Consider the following 21639-nt stretch of genomic DNA (forward strand, 5'->3'; position numbering starts at 1 on the left):
AGTTCTCACCACCTCCACCGACATGACCCCAGCCTCAGCCTGGATCCCTGTGGTCACTTACTGTTCCCTGCCTCTGCTCTCCCTCCCAGGCCTCTGTCCATGCAGCAGCCAGCGTTACCTGAAAAGTTAATTCAGTCACCTTCCTCTCCTATTGAAACCCTTCAGTGGCTCCTTGCAGTACTGAGAACAAAATCTAGACCCCCTTATCAGGGCCTGAAAGCCCCCATGTACCCCCAAAAGGGCTGAGCTCACCTGCTTCGCTGCCGCCACACCTCTTGACATCTCTGCTGCAGCCACGTTTCGTTTCTTCCTGTATCCCCAACAGGTGAAGCAGGCTCCCACCACGGGGCCTTTGTGCATGCTATCCACCCCCACCTGGAAGGCCCTTCACATGACAGGCTCCTCCTCAGCTCAGCTATTCCTCAGATCTCACCTTCTCAGAGAAGCTCCCCTTGGCTCCAAGATGGGCCCCTCTCATTCCCTGACAAAGCCTTCTTTTCCTTCTTTGCCAGCTTCCCCACCTGCAGTTATGTTATTCGTTTATTTGTGAGGAGCATCAGGTCTGTGAGGGCGGGGACTCGTCTGTCTCATTCACTGCTCAGTTCCTAGAGCCAAGCCTGGTGTGCTGTCGGTCATGGGTGGTCAGTAAAAGCCCCTGGATGGATAATAGGACAGATGGACACATGGAACCTCTGTTCTCTGAGACCCCCTCAAGCTTGGGGTCATGCTCAGAACCACTCGTGGTCCCACAGCATGTGGGGCTTGTTGCATTTATAGCTGCCCCGTCCTGCCACCTCATGCTGGCCTTTCCCTCCTGGTCAGCTTCTGGATTTGAAGAAGCTGGCAAGAAATAATAGGAGGTGGTGGCACAGCCTCTCCCTGGCAGTGGCCACTTCCATGGGGGATACTAAGGCCCAGCACAAAGGCTACAGTCACATTGAGGAGGTTTCCCATGCTCACCATCTGGAGCAGGGAATAATTTTGGGGGACTCATTTCTCAAAGGTGTTTCCCCACCTGAGCTGTTCTGTCAGGGGCTCAGGGCCATTGGTCTGTCCATCCCCTCTGAGATGTGCCTATGGGGATGGGACTGGGTGGTGAGGGAAGGGAGGTTACCCAGGGGAAGTAGACGCTCTTCCTGGGCTCCAGGTGCTGGCCTTGGGGTCTGTGTAGCTTGATTGCTGTGTGGGTATTGGGTATAAGCTGGGATCTGGGTTCTTCCAGATCCACTCTTTTTTTTTTTTATTGAAGTATAGTTGATTTATAATGTGTTGGTTTATTTTGTACAGCACAGTGGTGGAGTTATGCATGTATAGATATTCTTTTCATTGTAGGTTATTACAGGTTAGTGAGTATAGCTCCCTGTGCTCTACAGCAGGACCTTGCCATTTATCTGTTCTGTATATAGTAGTTTGTATCTGCTCATCCCACACTCCCTATTTATTCCTTCCCTCTGCTTTCCCCCTGGTAACCATAGTTTCTTTTCTGTGTTTGTGAGTCTCTTTCTGTTTTGTAAACATGTTAATTTGTGTCTGGGTTTCCACTGTTGTCTCCCACCTGGGAATCCTCTGGTGGGCTCAGGAGCCCACTGACTCTGGCCTCAGTCTCCACATGTGTGAAATGGGGATGATGACTTGGGGAGGGAGAGAGAGGAGCAACTGGAGGTGTGGGGCTGGCGAGCATGGCTGCTTGAGCTGCCAGATCCCTTGCCCCACACTCCTGCACAGTGGGTAAGCAGTGCCCATTTGCAAGAATGCAGCTGCCGACTCTGCCACATTGGCCTGTGAGGAAGCAGGAATTAGAACCCTCCAGGTGAGCCAGGGCTGAAGGGGCTTTGAAGCTCTTTAGTTAATGATGGAATCCTCATCAGGAGGAGCCTGGGGAGCACAGCTCTGGGGTCCAGCTGTGTCAGGCTGCTTAGCTCCTGGACCTTCATTAAAGGGAGGACAGCATGGGTCTGTGATGAGTATCAGCACCCACTGAGCAGTGCTGGCGAGTGCTCCAGGGGAGCTCCTAGATGGCGGGGTGCAGCTGGACAGGGACTGCTTGCCAGCTCTGCTCCAGCCTTGCCTCTGGGACACTCTTCAGGAAGCCCTCCCTGGCTGCTCTGTTACCTGAGGGGTCTGGGGCTTTCTCTTTGCAGCCATGCTATCCCGCCCATCTCCCCGCATGTCTTAGGGGTCACCTGTGGGATCTGGGAGCACAGGCACCATTTTTTGTGTCTCACAACACCCAGCAATGCAGGACCAGAGCAAGTATTTGTTGAGTGGCTGTGTGACTGTACCTATGGCATGTACATGTGTGGGCCTGCAAACACACAGGAGTGCTTGCCTATGTGTCCTAGTGAGCTCCCAGGCATAACACCTGCAGATGGGCTGAGACCCTGGTGGTGGGAGGGTCCAAGGATCATCTACTTAGAGAGCCCCTTCCTGTCAGGACCCCATTTCTGTGACAAGAAGGCTGAGCTATGGTGCCCTGGGTGATGTGGAGAGTTTCTGCCTCACATGTCTGAGAGGAGGTAGCTGTTGCCCCCCTGTGTGCTTGTGGGACTGCTAAGTTGGACCACCTGAGAATACCACCCCCTAGCCTTACACCAGGGGATCCTGCTGAGGGCCTGAAGTCACTCTCTGTGTTAGTTATATTAGTCATGTGGGTGTCAGGAACACCTGTACCAGCCTAAGAAAATATGGATGTTTAATCAGGCCATATAATGGAAAAGGCCTCAGGTTGTATAACTTCAGGCATGGCTGGATCCAGGGGCCCAAATGGTATCCTTGGGACTTTGCCTCCTTTTCCACACACCCTGCCCCTGCCTTCCCGGTATTGGGCCTTCCCTCCCAGGCAGCCTTATCCATTCAGAGCCCCCAGGCTGTTGCAGGCTCATGTCTAATCAGCCCAGCCCCCTGGTGCTTCCCCACAGGAAGAGGGAGAATGTTTAACAAGAGCCTCCCAAGGGTCCCAGGATCGCTGCTCATGGGCCTGGCATGGAGACAGTCTCCTCCGGATCAGTCCTGGTGCCAGTGGAGTGGGATGCCCTGGGGCCACCTCAGCCCCTGAGCTGAGAGTGGAAGGGGCAGAGGGGACATGGGTGGTGTCACCTAAAGAAGAGAAAGGAGGCTGGGTCCACTCAACACCAGCTTGCCCTCCGCCTTCTGTTTGCTGCCCCCCGGGAAGTGAGAGTGGCCATGAAGCATGGGGCTTCTCTGCCCATCCCCAATGTGCTCTGGGGATCGGGGTTGGGCTGGAAGCCATGGGGCCACACCTGGTGACCAAACCTTTCTTCACAGGTGGATTCCAGGAGACCTCAGACTTTGAGGATTTGAAAGCTCTCTGGGGCTGGCTGTGTTAGGAGGGAAAGAGCCATGCTTTGAGCTGTTTGCTGTGCCCATGGGGTCAGGAAGGAGACCAGATGAGGCTGGGCGGTGTGGGAAGGCTTTCTGGGGGAGGAACACTTGCACTGGCCCAAAGGTCAGGAGGCTTTGAGTAAAGGAAGTGAGTGTTTCAGGCATGTAAGATAGAGTGGGCTGAGCTGTGGGTGGTGTTTTGGGCAGTGAGGGAAGGGTTGGGATCAGCCTGGTGGGGCATGGGCTCAGGGGTGAGAAGGGAGAGGACCCTGGGTCTGAACCGCTCCCTCCCAGGTTTCCTGAGAGTCCCTGTGGATGTGGTGTGACTGGGACCTCCCTTCACACCCTTAAGTCCTGAAGGGAGAGGGACCTGATGACCAGGAGGTGGGGTGTATTGCTCTGTGGCCTCCTTCAGGTCCTGGGGTGTCTGCGGTCCTTCTCCTAACTGTGTGTGATGTGAACATCCTATTTCCAGGAAGGGGTGGGACAGTGGGTTTTGGCCTTACACACTGTGCCCCCACTTTATATGTAGCCACAATCCATAACCTTGGCCCCTGACTCAGCCTTTTCCACCTGGGAGGGTCTTTCCTATCCCCACGCCCTGTTGTGGGCAGGGCTGTCTGCTGCCTTAGAGATGGCTCATTTGTGGTCACCCCTGAGAGCTCACCCAGGTTCCAAAGGAGGGGGAGAAATCCCAGGTTGGCAGCAGGAGACCAGGCTTTACCCCATACCCCAGGCCAGCTCTGCTCATCCTTCTGTCTGGTGGGGACTTTGCCCCAGGCTACCGTGTACCCTGAGGGGCTGGACTGACCATGGCAGAATTAGGAGTGCAGGAGGGAGCTGCCTTATTGACAAGGGCTCCCACATCCTCCTGGTCAGGTTCTGTCCTGCTCTGAATTATTGAATAGAAATCCTCCACACCATGAGGCAGAGCTCTCAGGGCTGCCTAATCTCATTAAGAAGTCCCCTGAGAGTCTCACTAGGTGGCTGGATGCTCAGAGAGGTTTATCTCTGCCACAGGGTGGTTAGGCCTCAAGAGTGTGGACCTGGGATCAGGCCCCTACCCCGCTGCCCTCCAAACTCAGGCTTAGGCAGAAGTGATGCTTTACAGCTCTGCCAGCCACCAACAGTTCTTAATCAGTTATGGTTTGCTAGGCTTAATTACTTTAAAATTATTAATTTCAGCTGGAGAAAGCAGGCAAAGGAAGAGGAAGAAATTGGACCCTCCTTAGGGCCGTGAGGCTGGGCCAGGGCTGATGGGATGGTTTCCAGCTGGGCCAAGACCACTCTCTGGGAGAGCTCTGGCAGGCTGCCCATCCTGCCTGCTGGATGTGGCAGGGACAGACCAGTGGGCTAAGAGTATGATCTGTGCTACAGGAGAACTAGCCAGCCCAGGGGCCCTGGGAGCACAGATACAGTGTCTTATGTAGTTTGAGAGCAACCATGGGAGGCATTCTGGAAGAAGTGACTCTTGAGCTGAGTCTTGAGGTGGGTATTCAGAGGCTTGATCAGACTAACATTCAGGATGTTTGATGAGACCCTAGGTATTGATGTGCTGTTTCATCCAATGACACAAAGTCAAGTTGTCGTGTCTATATTTGAGGTGGTAGCAGCAATGTTCAGTGATTACATTGGTTAGTCCTTTTGGGGGTGAAGAAGTATGATTTTTTAATTACATCATTTCTTTTTCATTTCTTGCTGGTTTAATTTTGTAAAGAGACACTTCCCTTCATCTACTGTTTGGCCACCCATTTAAATAGTTCATAGAGGAGAGGCACATTAGATGCTTCTTTCTTTTCATTCACTTATCCATTATCAAGACAATGAATTGCTACCCTGTCATCCTGCAAAGATGATGAATTAATTTTAAAAACCAAAATGAAGTCAAGGATTAAAACCTGTTTGATGGATTACAATGTACTGCAGTTACTGTATTTGCTAGTGTTCAAACTGTCTCATCTTGTCACCAGTGGTTCTCCAAGAAACCTTATTTTCTTTTAGCGGGAAATAATATTGAATACTAAATATCCGACACAGGTATCCCCCTGCTTCTGGCTTGAGCATTGTTTCTAGGTCTTTTCAGTGGGAAGTGCTAGGTATTACATATATGAGAAAATTCTCTGTTGTTTGTACAGATACGTCCAATTCAAATTGAGAACTGTGAGATTTTTACTTAACCTCTTCTGTGACATCTGTATCTCCTTTCTTCCTCACTGGTAAATCTGATTCTCAAAGGCACAGGGAATAATTGAATTAGAATATCCAACTAGTCATTTGTTTCACCTCAGTGGATGCACACCCAAGTTCAGATGAACAATATCCATATTACCATATAAGACCTCAATGAGAGAAATTGAAGACTATAGGAATAAATGGGAAGATATTCCATCCACATGGATTGAAAGAGTTAATATTGTTAAAATGTCCATATACCCAAAGCAATCTACAGACTTAGTGCAATCTTTAATATAATCCAATGGCATTCTTCACAGAAATAGGACAGACAATCCTAAAACTTGTATAGAAACACAAAGACACCCAATAGCAAAAGCAATCTTGAGAAAGAAGAACAAAGCTGGGGACATCACATTCCCTCACATCAAACTATATTACAAAACTGTAGTGATCAAAACAGTATGCTATTGACATAAGCACAAACCCACAATTGAATGGGACTGAATACAGAGCTCAGGAATAAACCTATGCATATATTGTCAGTTACTGCAGTCAGTTTACAATAAATGGTAAGAATACACAGTGGGGAAAGGACAATCTCTTTAGTTAATGCTGATGGGAATGCTGGACAGCCATAAGCAAAAGAAGGAAACTGAGCCACCATCCACAAAAATTAACTTAAAATGGATTAAAGCCTTGAATGTAAGATCTGAAACTATAAAGCTTCTAGAAAAAATAAGGCAGTCAGCTTCTTGATAGCCCTGTGATAATTTTTTTTTTTTTTTGGATCTGCCTCCAGAGCAAAGGAAACAAAGGCAAAAATAAACAAGTGGGGCTACATGAAACTCAAAAGCTTCTGTGCAAGAAAGGAAACCATCAACAAACTTTAAAAGCTCCCTCTCAATGGGAGAAGTTGTCTGAAAATCACAGCTGTCATGTGGATAATATCCAAAACATATGAGAAATCATACAAATCAACAGGAAACAAAAAATAAGCAGTATGTTTATAAAATGGGTAGAAGATCTAAATATTTTTAAGGAAGATGTACAGATGGCCAATAGGTACATGAAAAGAAGCTCAACATCACTAATCATCAAGGAAATGCTAATGAAAACCACAATGAGACAACACTCACACTGAATACAATGGCTATTATCAAAAAAAAAAAAAAAAAAGCCCAAGAGATTACAAATATTGGAAGGATGTTGAGAATAGGGAACCCTTGTGCACTACTGATGGGAATGTACATTGGTGCAGTCACTATGGAATACAGAATGGAGTTTACTGAAAAAATTGAAAATAATACTACCATACAACACTGCTATCCACTTCTGATATTTATCCAAAGAAAAGGAAAACACTAACTTTAAAAAAAATTAATGTACAGTCAGTTACAATGTGTTAATTGCTGGTGTACTGCTCAATGTGAGTCATGCATATAAAGAAAATACTTGAAAAGATACATGCACCCGTATGCTCACTGCAGCATTATTTACGACACCCAAGATACAGAAACTACCCAGGTGTTCGATGACAGAGTGGATAAAGAAATGCTGATACAGGTGTACAATGGAATATTCAGCCAAATAAAAGAATGATATCTTGCCATGTGATAATATGGAAGGACCTCGAGAGCATTATGCTCAATGAAATAACTCAAAGAAAGGCAAATACTGGAGGATTTCACTTATATGTGGAATTTAAAAAGAGATCCAAGCTCATATACATAAAGAGAACAGATTGGTGGTTGTCAGAGGCAGGAGGTGGGTGCGGTGAAATGGGTGAAGGTGAAGAGGAACTAACTTCCAGTTTTAATACAAATGAGGCATGAAGATGTAAGAAGCAGCATGGTAGCCATACTTAATAATAATATATGGCATATTTGAAACTTGCTAAGAGAGTTGACCTTCAAAATTCTCATCAGAAAAAAAAACTGTTTACACATATATGGTGATAGAGGTTCATCTAGACTTCAAATAGGAAAGAACAAACCTGACTCCATATTGATCTGTTTCATTTTAACCTTTGTATTCTATTGGCTTTGCTATAAAGTAATCACTAAAAGAATGTTGTCTCTAGCCTGAAATGTACAGGAGAGCCTATTCTCAAGACTCTGACCCCTAAAGAAGAACACCTTTCCCTTTCCATTCACATAATTTGCAAAACAGAGAAAAACATTGGTCTTGTGGAGATTTATAGAAACATTGTGACCAGATCAACAGCAGCAAAGAAAGTATTCAGGTTCCAGGAGGTTTGCACCAACCAACCACAACCACTCCCCTTTTAGTATAAAAGAAACATGAATTTGAACTCGAGTAAGAACGTTTTTTGGGACACTAGTGTGCTATTATCTCCACCTGCTGGTTTTCTGAATAAAGTTGCTATTCCTTGTCCCAGCAACTCCTCTCTTGATTCACTGGCCTGCTATGTGGCAGACAGTACCAGCTCAGACTCACCAGCTGACTTGTTTTGGTGATTATTTCACAGTATTTACAAGTATGGAATCATTATGTTGCACATTTGAAACTGACCTAATGTTGTGTACCAACTATACCTCAATAAATAAATAAATAAATAAGTAAAAGCTGCAGAATCCTAAGATAAATATAATATAGAACTAGCTGTGGCTTCTGAAAAGTTAAAACTTTAGTTGCATCACATGTCAGTTGTTTCCTTCCCATTCCCTCTGTGTTTGTACCATTTCTACATTCTCAGAACATAAAGCCATTAGGAGATAGGCTGGGACCTGGTACCCTTTCCCTGAGTGCTTGTGTTGATTTTGTGGCAGAAAAGGCTAGCGGCTCCATGTCTGCTATAGGGCCAGGTACTGTCTGTCTTCTGTCTAGGATGTGTATTTCTGTATTTCAATTATTCTTTATGATTTTATTTTTTTTAATGTAATTTTATAAGGCACCAAAGTAAGGTGGAAACAGTTGACCTTTTTCTCATTTCTCTAGTCTCCTACAAAAGCTCTATATAATGCCAGACGTTGGAACCATCCAGACTCAGAACTACCTGGGCCACCAGTAGCAAACCTCAGAGTGTCACGGTAAGTGAGCTGTGCTTTACCACTTCATGTTTATGTAATGAATTATAAATTAATTAATCAGTTGCTATCTTCATTCATAATTTGAGAGTCTCTGGCTTTTCTAATAGTTTATTTGTGACTTCCTCACTAAAATTTAGTGGCTTTAGTTTTCATTGGAAAAGTAAAGATTGTGGACAGAATAACAGAAATTCTGGTGTTACTAGCTTATAAATGAAAGCCTCAAAAAATATTAGACTACTTTACTCCTGACCCACACTTTATGGAAATGCAGTATTGTGTATTTCATATTTGTATTAAGAGCTGTATTATAAATTACATTAATCTTCAAGTGGCTTTGAGTGATTAATTTGCTTTCAGAGCAGAACTTTTTCCTGCATTCCAGTAATACCTTTCAATTCAAAACACATTTGAAACAGATTCTTATCAAATTATTTTCTTCAGAATAACTGATAGGACCATATATTAATACTTCTGATTAACGGTGACACTTCAGCCATCTGGAGCAATCAAAGAATGAGTACTTTATAATAACAAAAATAGGGATAGAAATCATTCTAAAATACAATGTACAGTTCCTTGTCTTCTTAAGTTGATATATTATACTCCTTTTACTAGTATAGAACCATCATTGTGCAGATGATGGCTGGTTTTTCTTACCCTAATATACAAATGCCTCTATTTAAAAATTTTTCTATCTGTTGTGGTTTTCCTGTCCATCCTGAGCTGCTTCTAAGTGCTATTTATGTATGTAATTGTGTTCCTTCTAATGGTCTTGGGGACACATAACAAATTGTATGAAATCTAAGGTCAAAAAGACCAGAAGGAATTCCTGAGTGGTTCTTTTGTGAATAAAGCATTTTGGGTCTCACCTTGTAGGGCATAAAATTTTTAAACTATCCCTAGCGACCTTTATCTTTGGCAGGGGGAGAGGGGATTATTATTCTTAATCTAAATTTGCCAATTAGATGAGATGTTGCTATTTTTATATATTTATTTAGAACAACTAATTTAATACCTTTATTAATATGTGAGGCTGTCTTCAAAGGAACCAAATCAAAAAGATGATGGAGTTCTTAAGGCTCCTGCACCACCACCCAAAGTGATAAACACTGTGATAAACACTGTGACAATACCTCCTCAGCTCTACCAAGATATAGTTACTGTACTGAAATGCAAAGAAGAAGACAAAGAAGACAGCAGCTATATACAGTTTTACTGCACATGGGTAGAATTTTGTGTGTTATAGCCTTTTAATGTCCTGAACACATATTAGTACCCTGGTGCTCAGCTTTGAACAATGAACTTATCCTACTACTACCAGTGTTTTTACAGCATTTGATTTGGTTGCTGTCTGATAAACTGTACACTTTTAAATAGAGCCCAGCAAGCCCACGGATGTAACTATACTACTTCATGGTTACCAAAGAAGTGGACTTCTGTTTTCTTGGCAGTTAGATACTGTTGTTCAGCATGTGAAGCACTTCAGTGATGTAGTGGAATTTGGTGAAAATCAAAAGTTAACTGGTGACAATCAGTACTTGTTAAGTGACTTAAAGTGCACTCAGCCTCTAAACACATGATGCCTTAGATCTTATTTTTATATTTGGTAATTGTATGCCTCCTCTTTCTCATTAAAATTTCCTCAGAGGGTAAAGCTAAACATTTGTGATTTCGTTATCATAGGTGTAGGATATAGTGATGTTAAAATGGGATTGATTTAAGAGACTTAATTCTACATGGATGAAGGAAAGTTGGATGATAAGACCGTTTAAAAGTATAGAATAGGATTCAGCTTCCAGATGCTTAAAAGAAGTGTTATGCTAACCTTAGCCCCAAATTTTACACATGCAAATGGTAAATTTGATTGAAGTACATTTTGCTTTGGATCATCTCTTATATACTATAATGGATTGAATGTCTTGATTTGATTGAATTATCCAGACATTTGGAGTATGTCCCAGTAGATATTTATAATCTTTATGAATCAGAAGCATTATGAAAGATAGCTGAGATTTTTTTTTGCCTTTAATTTAATGGTAGTAATAATGTAAGGAATACACTACAGGCGATTATGTGTTATTTATATTTTTTAATATAGCATGCATAATCACATAGTATACATCAGTAAGTTTTTAATAATTTGGCTTACCCATGTTTTTTATATTGTGATCTGTATGAGCAATGCTTTGACACCTCCTCACCCCAACTCGTGTCCTTTTGCTTGTTTTGGTACTATGTAAACAAAATACTAAGGCACTAGATATTTTCAGCCCCCTAACCTAGTCTCTTTTCTTCTAGTGTTATGAGCTTGACTACTAAATGTGCCACGCCCAGTTTTAGAATGTACCTGAGAGCACATGGGATGCTAGCAATGGTCTTTAACACCTTGGATGATTCCCAATATCATCAGGGATTTAAGTTTCTGGGATTGAGAAGCATTATTTAAAAATTCTACTTTATTTGGCTATTAAAAAAATACCTTCATTCATCTATAAATATTTCCTAATTATGGGTTGAGTTAGTCTTATTTGCTAAATATTTAGAGCTTAATGCCCGAAATTTTCTCTTAATAAATTAAGTAAGGTTATTTTCTAATGACCTTTTCCCCCCTTAACTTGTCAGTTTATACTATTAAAACACTATTTAGTTATCATAGGTAGCATACCACACTGGAGATTCTAATTCTGTAAGTATTGATTTTCTCTAGTTAAAAAGTACTGAAAAAATTATTTATTTTTGATGTTAATAGCATGGAAAAAAGTAAAAAGATACTAAAAAATATTTTTGACATTTTGTTTGGATGTTGAATATAGGACATAGCCCATTATGAAAAAGAATCTATTCCTCATTTTCATTATGATTTTGACACTTTCTCTTAAAAGTAAAGCATATATATAAAAGTTGGGTTTAACATTTTCAAAGTTAGGAAAAAAATCATTGTTAATCATGATCAATAGCGGTATTTTGAGATGGAATTTTTTTTGCTCAAGGAAATATCCCAACTCCTGTGCCATTTTAATTTCCAGAAATAGTTTGCTCTGTAAACATTTAGTTACCTAGTCAGAATTTTGAGGATTCAAAGCTTAAATCTTTAGATAATTAGTTGTGTTTCTGTGCATTGAAATGTGTTAAGTACAGAATATTCCATATATTAGAATATCCCAGCATAGACCTTTTTGTTATATTAATGCTTACCTACATCACCTTCAATACTTGTAGATTTTATTATAAGCAGAGTGTGCTAACTCTACCTGATATGAATGATTTTGAGAATATATTAATGGTTCTCTAACAATTACTTGCTTCAGCCAGACCTGATAGGTTTATTGTAAAGAAACGACTGTGAATATGCTTCTTTGAGCATCCTAGCTTTATATATTGACACAAACTCAGCTGTGTTTATTTCACATGAAAAATAGCTGTTTCTGATACAGATTTTACACTTACACCATTGCATTTAATTATTGATTGTAAACTAAAACTTTACTATATCATAAAGAACACAGAATGAAGGATATTTTAAAATAGGATTATATTTAGCTGAAAAACTATTTTGTAAACCCTTCATTTAGCACTTTGATGCCCCAGAGCTAGAAGCATTTATGTAGGAAAGTTCTGAAGAAAGGAAAATTTTAAGCAGCAGTGTTTTATTTATGTATTTATTTAATTCACATTTCCCTAGAATATTTAAAGAGGGGAGTTTTCACTGAATACATTTTCAAGCTTTCTAAAATATGAACAAATGTCAAAATGATCTTATCCCCTGAAAATATCCCTAATTGCTGTTTTTTTTCTTTTGTCTGTTGAATCTGTCCCTTTTACAGCTGCCCTCATGTACATACTGAGTAGAGATCTTTTGAACATGGATCTTGATAGAGCTAGCCTAGATCAAATAATTTGACTTTTAGTACTGGAACAAGATGCTTCTTGAGCTAAGCTGTTGAATGAAAAAGACATGAATAAAATTAAAGTAAACATCCAAAGGATCTGTGAAACTGCAGAAGAAGCACCTTCATCTAGAAAGTACAATGGTGGTTTCCTTCTTTCCATTCATAAAGTGAAAATTACTTTCAGGAAGTTTTTAGTCATAGTTGTTGTGTGACTTTCAACAAATCATTTAAACCCTTGTTTATAATTTGGTAAATTCTTGTGAGGTTTTGCTCAACGTAATTCTGTTCCCTGCCTGATGTTCCTAAACTGGCCCATCAGTATTTAGTTTAGTTTAGTTTTGTTGTGTTTTTCCTGGTGACAATTTTTATTGCATTTTGCCTAATCCTTTTCCTTTTTGCTTTTGTTTGTTTGTTTTAATGTAACTACATTGAGGCTACTAGGGATCTGAATTCTTACTCTTTGTAGGTTTCAGGGATAAAGATTCAACGGATTTTCAAAAGCCATTTTCAGTGAGCATTCACTTATTCCAGAGTATCTCAGGATGTCTGATTAACTGCTGTAAGAGATCAAGACTCGGAAGGAAGATTCCTGGGCATCAGCCCTTCTCTGGAGCAATGTCTCTTATCCTAGGGGTCATGGCTGTGGCTACCTTTATGCTCAATGTAACTCCCTAAGTTAAGATGACTGTGTTGCTTTTGGTTGATATTATTTCTACTTTCTTCTGGCTTCTTTAAAGCTTTTCTTAAAGATTGGTAGGCCAATAGAAGATAATTGGTCTTGTTACTAAAAAAAAAAAAAATATATTAAATATTCCCAACATTTATATATTTCCAACATCTGAACTATGTAAGCATTGGTTTTTCTTCTGCCCACAAAACTGAAGACTGCAGCATTTGCCTCAAAAATTGCAGAAGGCTTTGTGTTAGCCACATATGACTTAGAGTTATTGCTGTGTTTAGTTAAGATAGAGTAGGGAATAGATTCAGGTAGAGTGGGGTTTGAGAGGGAAAATGAGTTACCATTAAAAGGCAGGACACAAAATTGACGTGTACTCAGGCCTTTCAATTACAAAAATTAGAAAAGTGGTAAGATTGTAGATAAGCAATCCTTCTACCTTCTACCAAACGATCTGTATGCTATTTTTGAAACATATTTTACTTTTAAAAGTACTTTTAATATTTTTACATATACTAATTCTTAATGGTAGAAATTTGAGCCTGTAATTTTTATTTGCTGCATGATTGAATAAATATACCTTTATTACTATTTTGTCTCCCATAGTGTTGTACTTTTCAATTCTTTCCAGGTGTTTTCTCTTGAATAACATGATGATAAACGTTCCTTGAATTTTCTCCATCATTCGTTGAATTTATTAGGATGGTAAATACCATTATAACTTTGTTATATTGTGTTAAAGAGTTAACCACATGATTAAAACCAAACACAGTTGCTAATGTTAGGATGCCTCTTTTTACACCACCCCCACTTCAACTATTCTTGAATTTTGTGTGTGTTTTAAATCTTACAGTAGACATTGCTTTATAGATTGACTATCCCCTACACATAAGTGTTGTTTGTTTTGTTAGTTATTTGACCTCTTCCTTGAAATACATGACTACTCCTGATGTGCTGTGGAAAGATACCTTAAAATATTAATATTATTAGAATAATAAATATAATTCAAATATCCAAGAGCTCACAGTTGCTGAGTAGTATTCTTATTAATGATTTGGTTGTGCTTTTAACTTTTTGAGGACTATTCCAGTTTCAAATAAAATGTTTGAACTGTAGGCTACTTTTAAATACTAGCTTATAGTATACTGAATATAGCAAGCAGTCCTTTTTATACCTATAGAAACAAACAATAAAGTCCCCTTTTTGCATAAAATCTTGTGAATCTTTGCTATATTAACACCAAATTACTATGTACTCTCTTTTCTAAATGAAGAAAGCCTCATTAGTCTTCAGCTTCACTGCTGTGACTCATGAGCTGACTTACCTGAACTGATCTCATTACTTTACTCTTTCAGGGCCTTAGAATGAGAATTGAGTAAAATTTAATCTGTTTTTATAGTATTGAATTCTAGTTTTATGTTTATCACCTTGCACATCAACCTTGCTTTTTTTTATAAAGAATAAAATAAAGTCTTTAGATCTCTTGTAAATCTAATAATACTAAGATTTTTGTTGATTAGATTTTTTTTTTTACATTTCTAATTATCTAAGTTATATTCAGTTTCAAATAGGTCAGGAAAACAATATAAAGTTGCTTCTTTCAAAGGAAAGACACTTTGGGAAGAAAATCAGGTCTTTTCAGCTTTGCTAATTAAAGCATTTCTTTTGATAAACTAAAGCTTCTTTATTTCATCAGGAACCAGGTTGCCCTTTATTGGAGTGTGGCTATGTGTGTTTTTAAAAGATACAATTAAAAAAAAAAAAGGAAAAAAATTAAAGGAAAATGAAGAAAAAGGAAAAGTAGACTGGTTTATAAATAAGGTTCTGAGTGCTCTGTGCTCCCTCTACTGGTGGCCCTCAGTCATTATTTGTGTATAATACTGTCATGGTGGCCACATGATGGGTATTCAAGCTGCTACCGCTGCGGTGTAGTTTAAAACTGGTGAATCTGAAGCCCTAAAGATAACAAAGGATTTTTATACAGAATAGATAAGAACATATATAGAACAATGTGAAAAAAGACAAGAAACTTTGCTGGAAAATAAGGAAGGAATATTTGACGGGGGCTCACAGTAGAAGAAATACAGTTAACTGATAAATACATGAAAACAGGCTTATTTTAAAAATAGAAAAACATAAAGCATAGCAGTAAGAGACGTTTTTACCATCAGGCAAAAGTTTAGACACACCCACACCCTGTTCATGCAATGTTGCTTGTTACAACTTTTGTGGTAAATTAATTCAATATATTGATCTGTAGTTGAAATACATGTACCCTTTGGTTTGTCAGTCTCACCCTTGAGCCTCTATATGGTAGAAATAACAGTAGCAATGTGTATTTTATTGAACTAGCAAATGATCAACTACTGGAAATAATGGATTTTCTCTGAAATAAGCCAACGGTAAAAAAAAAAAATTCTACAGTTCGATTTTTCTGATACCAATTTAAATAAGTTTAGGTTAACAGAAAAAGGCATTTAGTGTGTTATAAAAATGCTATGGTGTTTTAGCTTGGTGGTAGAAAACATGCTTAGCGTGCATGAGGTCCTGGGTTCAATCCCCAATACCTCCACTGAAAAAGAAATTAATAGTAAACAACAAACAAACCTAATTACACAACCGCCCAAAATACTATGGGCTGGTAGCATGCAGTATTTTTTTTTTAATAAAAATCTCTAGAGTTGTTGCTTTAGAATTCTTGTTGTGCATCAATAATCATTAATGGTGTTTCTGATTTTCAGGCTGGACATTTAGCTCTGGACACGTTACTGTCCCTTAGTTCTAAATGAGCAGGAGACTTGTTTAAAGAAGAACTCTGGCTCTTGGAGTGGTCTAGATCATATTATGAAGGTAATATATATATATATATATATATTATTATATATATATAAAACATTTTAATATATTATTTAACGCTTGAAGAAAATTCATGTACTTCAAAGAATAATGACATCAGTTTGAAAAGATCTGTTCTTTCTAGTAGCATCTTGAAAATCTTTTAAAAATAAAGCCATTAACAGTGTGATATGGGGGAGTTATGGAAATAAAAAAATAAATTACAGCCTCATATTTTAACATCTCACAGAATAAAACTTAGAATAAATAGTATTCAGAGAAGTTCTAGCATATTCATAGCATGTGTACAGATGGCTTTTATATGTTAGTTAAGGGGATAAGTATTGAAGTGATGAGACATGCTAATGTATATTCATTTCTTTTCTCCTAGTGAAAGATGTGTGGACCATTTAAGTAGAGATGAAGATGAACAGAAACTAATGGCCTCACTATGGGGAGCAGAGAGATGCTTATGAGTTTAAGAAAGTAAAAGTATGAACAAATATTGGGGGAAATTACTTAATCTTAAATATGACTCTGTGTGTGAGACTGTCATAGTTTTATGTTAAACATCCCTTGAGTTTTATTTTGCTAATCCAAGTTGAAATTGTAATGCATTCTTTGAGCAACCAAAGTTTACATGTTAAATGACCAGTGTAGTTTTTTTTGTTTGTGTGTTGTGCCATATGAAATCATGCGTGTCAAGTTTGTTCATATTGCCAAATGTTATAGTTCTTTCCTTAATGTGGACTTCTGCTTAAATATATTAACTTGTTTGTAGAAGGTAATAGTTAAATGCAGTCAGGGTTTTGTTTAATTTTTTAAATAATAACTTTCTTGATGTAACTACTGTTTCAGTCACATTGTTTATGATCACAGCTTATTATAATATTTGGTTTTGAAGAGTACTACTGAACTGTATGCCATAAGTATATTTGTTTTTTGACTTTCCTGAATGACTGAAGCAAGTTCAGAGTATATTAGGATTTATGCTGGCAGTGAATTTCAAGACACATAGGCTGTGTGTTGGCCAGACTGGATTAGCAAGGGATTTTTTTTGAAACATCTATGGGAAAATGATCTAGTGTAAATGAAAAGTTTCTGGCATAGATGAAGTGGAAATTATTCCTTGGCTCTTCTAGAGTGCTTCAAGTACATTTGGTAAATATAAAATTTTTAAGAATTCTAGATGAATCTATGTTAAGAACTTTAACAGTTTGTTTATTAAATTAGTGATTGTTCTTTTCTGACCTGTAAAGTGCTTGGTAACTGATTACCAGGAATTTATAGCACAGAATATGTTAATTATGAACACACAGTTATAACAGTGATGTTTTAATTTGGTAGTAAAGCAATAGATGTACTATTTTCGATTAAGGACACATGGGTTGTTATTCCCTTAGAAGACAAGGACTGATCATCCTTCCTGATGTTTATGTCTTCTGGAGCACTGTGTGTTATGTGTGAATGAATGAATGAATGAATGAATGTTATGAATTGCCACAAAATTTCAAAATTTTTCCTTTTAGGTAATGGTGCGTAATCCAGAGAATCAAAGCTACTTGAGAGCATAGAAAGATTCACAACTCATTGTTTCATCAGCTAAGTAAGTTTTTCTGACACGTCATGCTTTCTTTTCCTTTCCTTTCAAATTTATGTACAGTGTTGTGTTTTTAGTGTCCAGCGTTGTGATTCAGTTATAGATAGATAGATATCAATTCATAGATTCTTTTTCATCACAGGCTATTACAAGCTAGTGAATATAGTTCCCTGTGCTATACAGTAGGACCTTGTTGTTTATTGATTTTGTTTATAGTAGTTTGTATCTGCTAATCCCAAAGTCCTAATTTATGACTCCCACTTCCCCTTCCCCGTTTGGTAACTACATGTTACCAAAGACATAAGTTTCTATGTGTGTTAGCTTCTGTGAGTAATTATTGTTTTGTAAATAGGCTCATGTCATCTTTTTAGGTTCCCCATATAAGTGGTATCATTGTATTTGTCTTTCTCCTTCTGGCTTACTTCCCTTAATATGATAATGTCTAGGTCCATCCGTGTGGCTGCAAATAGCCTTATTTTATCCTCCTCAGTGCATGTAAAATTTCCAAGTATATCTCCAGCCCTGGTTCTAGCTCATTATAGCAGCTTCTTCCTAACATCTCTATCCTGGTTGTTGATATTGCTGCCCTGGTTCTCTGGCCTCTAGCCTGTCCAGTACAATACCTGTACCTCGGGGATTAACCTTTCATGGATCTCTGTTTTGTAAAAAGAACCCCAAACTTCAAATCTGTGTGATTCCTTATTGTCTTTGGATGTATGTTCAACAGCCTTAGTATAGTAGCAAATACCCACTTCAGCCTGACTCAAGTTTATCTATTTTTTAACCCCTTATTTTAAAGAATTTCAAATGGAGATAAAAGTAGACAGTAGCATCATAACCCCTGTTGTACATGTCATTCAGCTTGAATAACCAGCAGTCATGGCCAGTCCTGTTTCCATGTATTACCCATCCATTCCCTTTCTATATTATTTTGAAACAAATTATAGATTTCAAATCATTTAATTCATAAATACTTAAGTATATATTCTCTAAAAGAGGACTCTTAAAATATAACCACAATATCATTCTCATATCTTATAAATTATTAATTGCTTAATATTATATGTGCAGTCATTATTCAGATTTCCAATAGTCTCAAATTTCTAGTAGCCTCTAGTTACTAATAGATTTGCTTTTTATCTGTAGGATTCCTTGTCATCTATTTTTGTCTTATATTTGTAAGTTACATCACACTTAGTACCCTTAAGGCATATTGTTCTGTAATCAAGTTTACCCTCCCTTACCAAGGTGTATTCTTGCAAGTTAAAATCTGTTTCTTAGTTTGAAAATGTCTTTTGTATACTTCATGACCCCTGACACATGCCTTCTAAGAGGAGGTGGTTAGGAACCTTTGTAATTAGGACCTTTGCATCAGATGTCTTAGAAGTGGCAGCAGAGGTCAGAATTGGATGTTTGTGAAAGACCAGTTATCTGGCTTTTTGAAATTTTCAGCAGAACCCTGGTAAATGCAGGGATAGCATATTGAACAATTAAATATTCTCCTGCTGTTCCCACCTCACCTCCCAGCAAATTTATTAGCTCAGTGCTCCTTAAAGCCTGTGAGTTAACAGTAACAGCATGGTCATTCTGGTGAACATCCCCAAACTTCTAAAGAACAAATTATTTCATGTTAGACACAAGGAACCACTTCTTAACCAGAGAGTATGTTTTAAGGAGCAGCTGGAGAGCAATGAGATACAGTACAGTTTTATTTAAGGGTTTTGCGTGGTGTATAATACATGAAGACTCAGCCAACAGAGTCAGCTTACTTCATCTCTCATAGACTTTTTAAAATCAATGGACATTGCAATTTAAAGAGCATTTTCAGAAATACTAGACCCACTTAAAGATGATATTTCCATGTTATTTTGGGTAGCATCTTGAGAATCCTTGGATATAGATGATACCCTTGTATGACTGCCAGGAGACATGTCAGTTCAATGACCTCATGTTAAAAAATATGATACAGGGGGTTGGGTATAGCTCAGTGTAGAGCACACACTTAGCATGCTCAAGGTCCTGGGTTCAATCCCCAACACCTCCATAAAAAATATGATTTGTTCTGATGTTTAGGAAGTATTTAATATTAATCTATACAAGGTTATTATGCAATATTAATATAAATAATATTCTTTACCTAAGCTAAGAGCGTACATTTGAAATGAAAAAAAATCTAAATGAAATTCAGAAGTGCCCAGTGTTAGCTTTTAAAGATTTAACTTGTTTGGGGATGGGTTGTGGTAGGTTGTTATGCTGGAGAGTTTGGTAAAATGGGGGACAGCTGTGGGTAGTAAAGTTATAAACATCTGCATTGAGTTTATAATTTTAACTTTGCTTAGAAAAAATTAATAGTATCAAGTTTTCGCAAAGTCTTAGCGCCTAGTGTGATTACCAGACATGTTTGGTACACAGTTGAGTAGGTAATACATTATAAGTTCTTTAATAGAAAAAAATTAATTTAGCATTTATGACAAGTTTAAAACAGTAAGGTCCAAGTAGGTAGAAATTCTTAGTATAACTATGTTTGTTTACCATAACTGTCTTTATTTTGTTTTGTCTTAAGAGCATTACAACAGTGTGAAGAATTCATTAAGCAGTATAACCGTGCTGAGAACAGTACATGTTTACCTGACAGTCAGCCTCTGCCTCCCCAGAATATCACTAATCACCTGGGCAAAGCAGTGGAAGACGGCATGAGGGCCGTCATTGGGGTGATGCCCAATTTAACTAATGATAAACGTCAGTCATATTTTCTACATATATTCTCACTGAAAGGTTGTGTTACATGTAAAAATAAGTTACTCCCCTTGTTTCTTTTCTTTTTTTAAAACATTTTTATTGATTTATAATCATTTTACAATGTTGTGTCAAATTTGTGTTCAGCACAATTTTTCAGTTATACATGAACATACATATATGCATTGTCACATTTTTTCTCTGTGAGTTACCATAAGATCTTGTGTATATTTCCCTGTGCTATACAGTGTAATCTTGTTTATCTGTTCTACAATTTTGAAATCCCGTCTATCCCTTCCCACCCTCCGCCCCCTTGGCAACCACAAGTTTGTATTCTATGTCTAGGAGTCTATTTGTTTTGTATTTATGCTTTGTTTTTTTGTTTTGTTTGGTTTTTTTTGTTTTTTAGATTCCACATGAGTGATCTCATATGGTATTTTTCTTTCTCTTTCTGGCTTACTTCACTTAGTGTTTCTTCTTTTCTTAATGTAGTCATTTTTAAATTGCCATCATGTAATTCACTTACTCATGTACAGATTTAACTGCTTTTAGCAGTTGATATTTTAAAAACCAGCCTAGTAGCTCAGCTCAGAAATATTGTCAACAGTGTATCTCAATAATGGAATCGCTATACATTTTTATTTTTAATATTTGTGTTAATACATATTAGTTGTCAGTGTCATAAAAATGATAACAGCCTTTGTCCTCTTCCCACTCCCTGTGTCAGAATGGGGCAGCAGCACAGCAGGAGGGCAGGGAAGCATGACGGGCACAGCGGTGACCTGTGTGCTTCAGGTTCCAGAGCACCTACCTGAGAAGCAGAGATTTGATATTCAAGAGCTGGTGAGTTCAAGTGACTATTTCAGAAATGAGTACTTGATCTATTAAGATGATAAAAACTTCATCTTAGTTTTGAATTTAAGAACTGGTTGTTCAATATATTGTGGGTTTCAGTTGACTCCCTATGAACATAATTCTTACAGTACAGAAGGGAACCATGAAGGGCCATGTGTAAAAATAACGAATATGAGAACTAAAAGTGGTGAAATCATTCTTTGGAATGGCTATTATTTATAATTATAAAGTGGTTATTAACCATTTTGAAGCTCATAGCACACTGATTAGTTTTCTGGCTGTCAATAAAAGTTGTATATTCACTTGTTTTAATTCTCACCTGTGGTAACAGGCATATTTTACCCTTTGTAGGCTTTAGGACTACTGGTAAATCTAGTTGAGTATAATGCTCAGAATTGGCAATGTCTTACCAACATGGAAGCATCATGTTCTTTTGATTCTTCCTTCTGTAGTGGAGAGGGAGATAGTAGTTTAAGGATG

At 38.4% G+C, this 21639-nt stretch overlaps 1 pseudogene; it reads left to right on the forward strand.

Moving 5' to 3' along the window:
- LOC102507523 overlaps positions 1–21639 on the forward strand; it is a 367819-nt pseudogene that overhangs the window by 27065 nt on the left and 319115 nt on the right.

The sequence above is a fragment of the Camelus ferus genome, chromosome 11, assembly GCF_009834535.1.
Source record: "Camelus ferus isolate YT-003-E chromosome 11, BCGSAC_Cfer_1.0, whole genome shotgun sequence".
Classification (NCBI taxonomy): Eukaryota; Metazoa; Chordata; class Mammalia; order Artiodactyla; family Camelidae; genus Camelus; species Camelus ferus.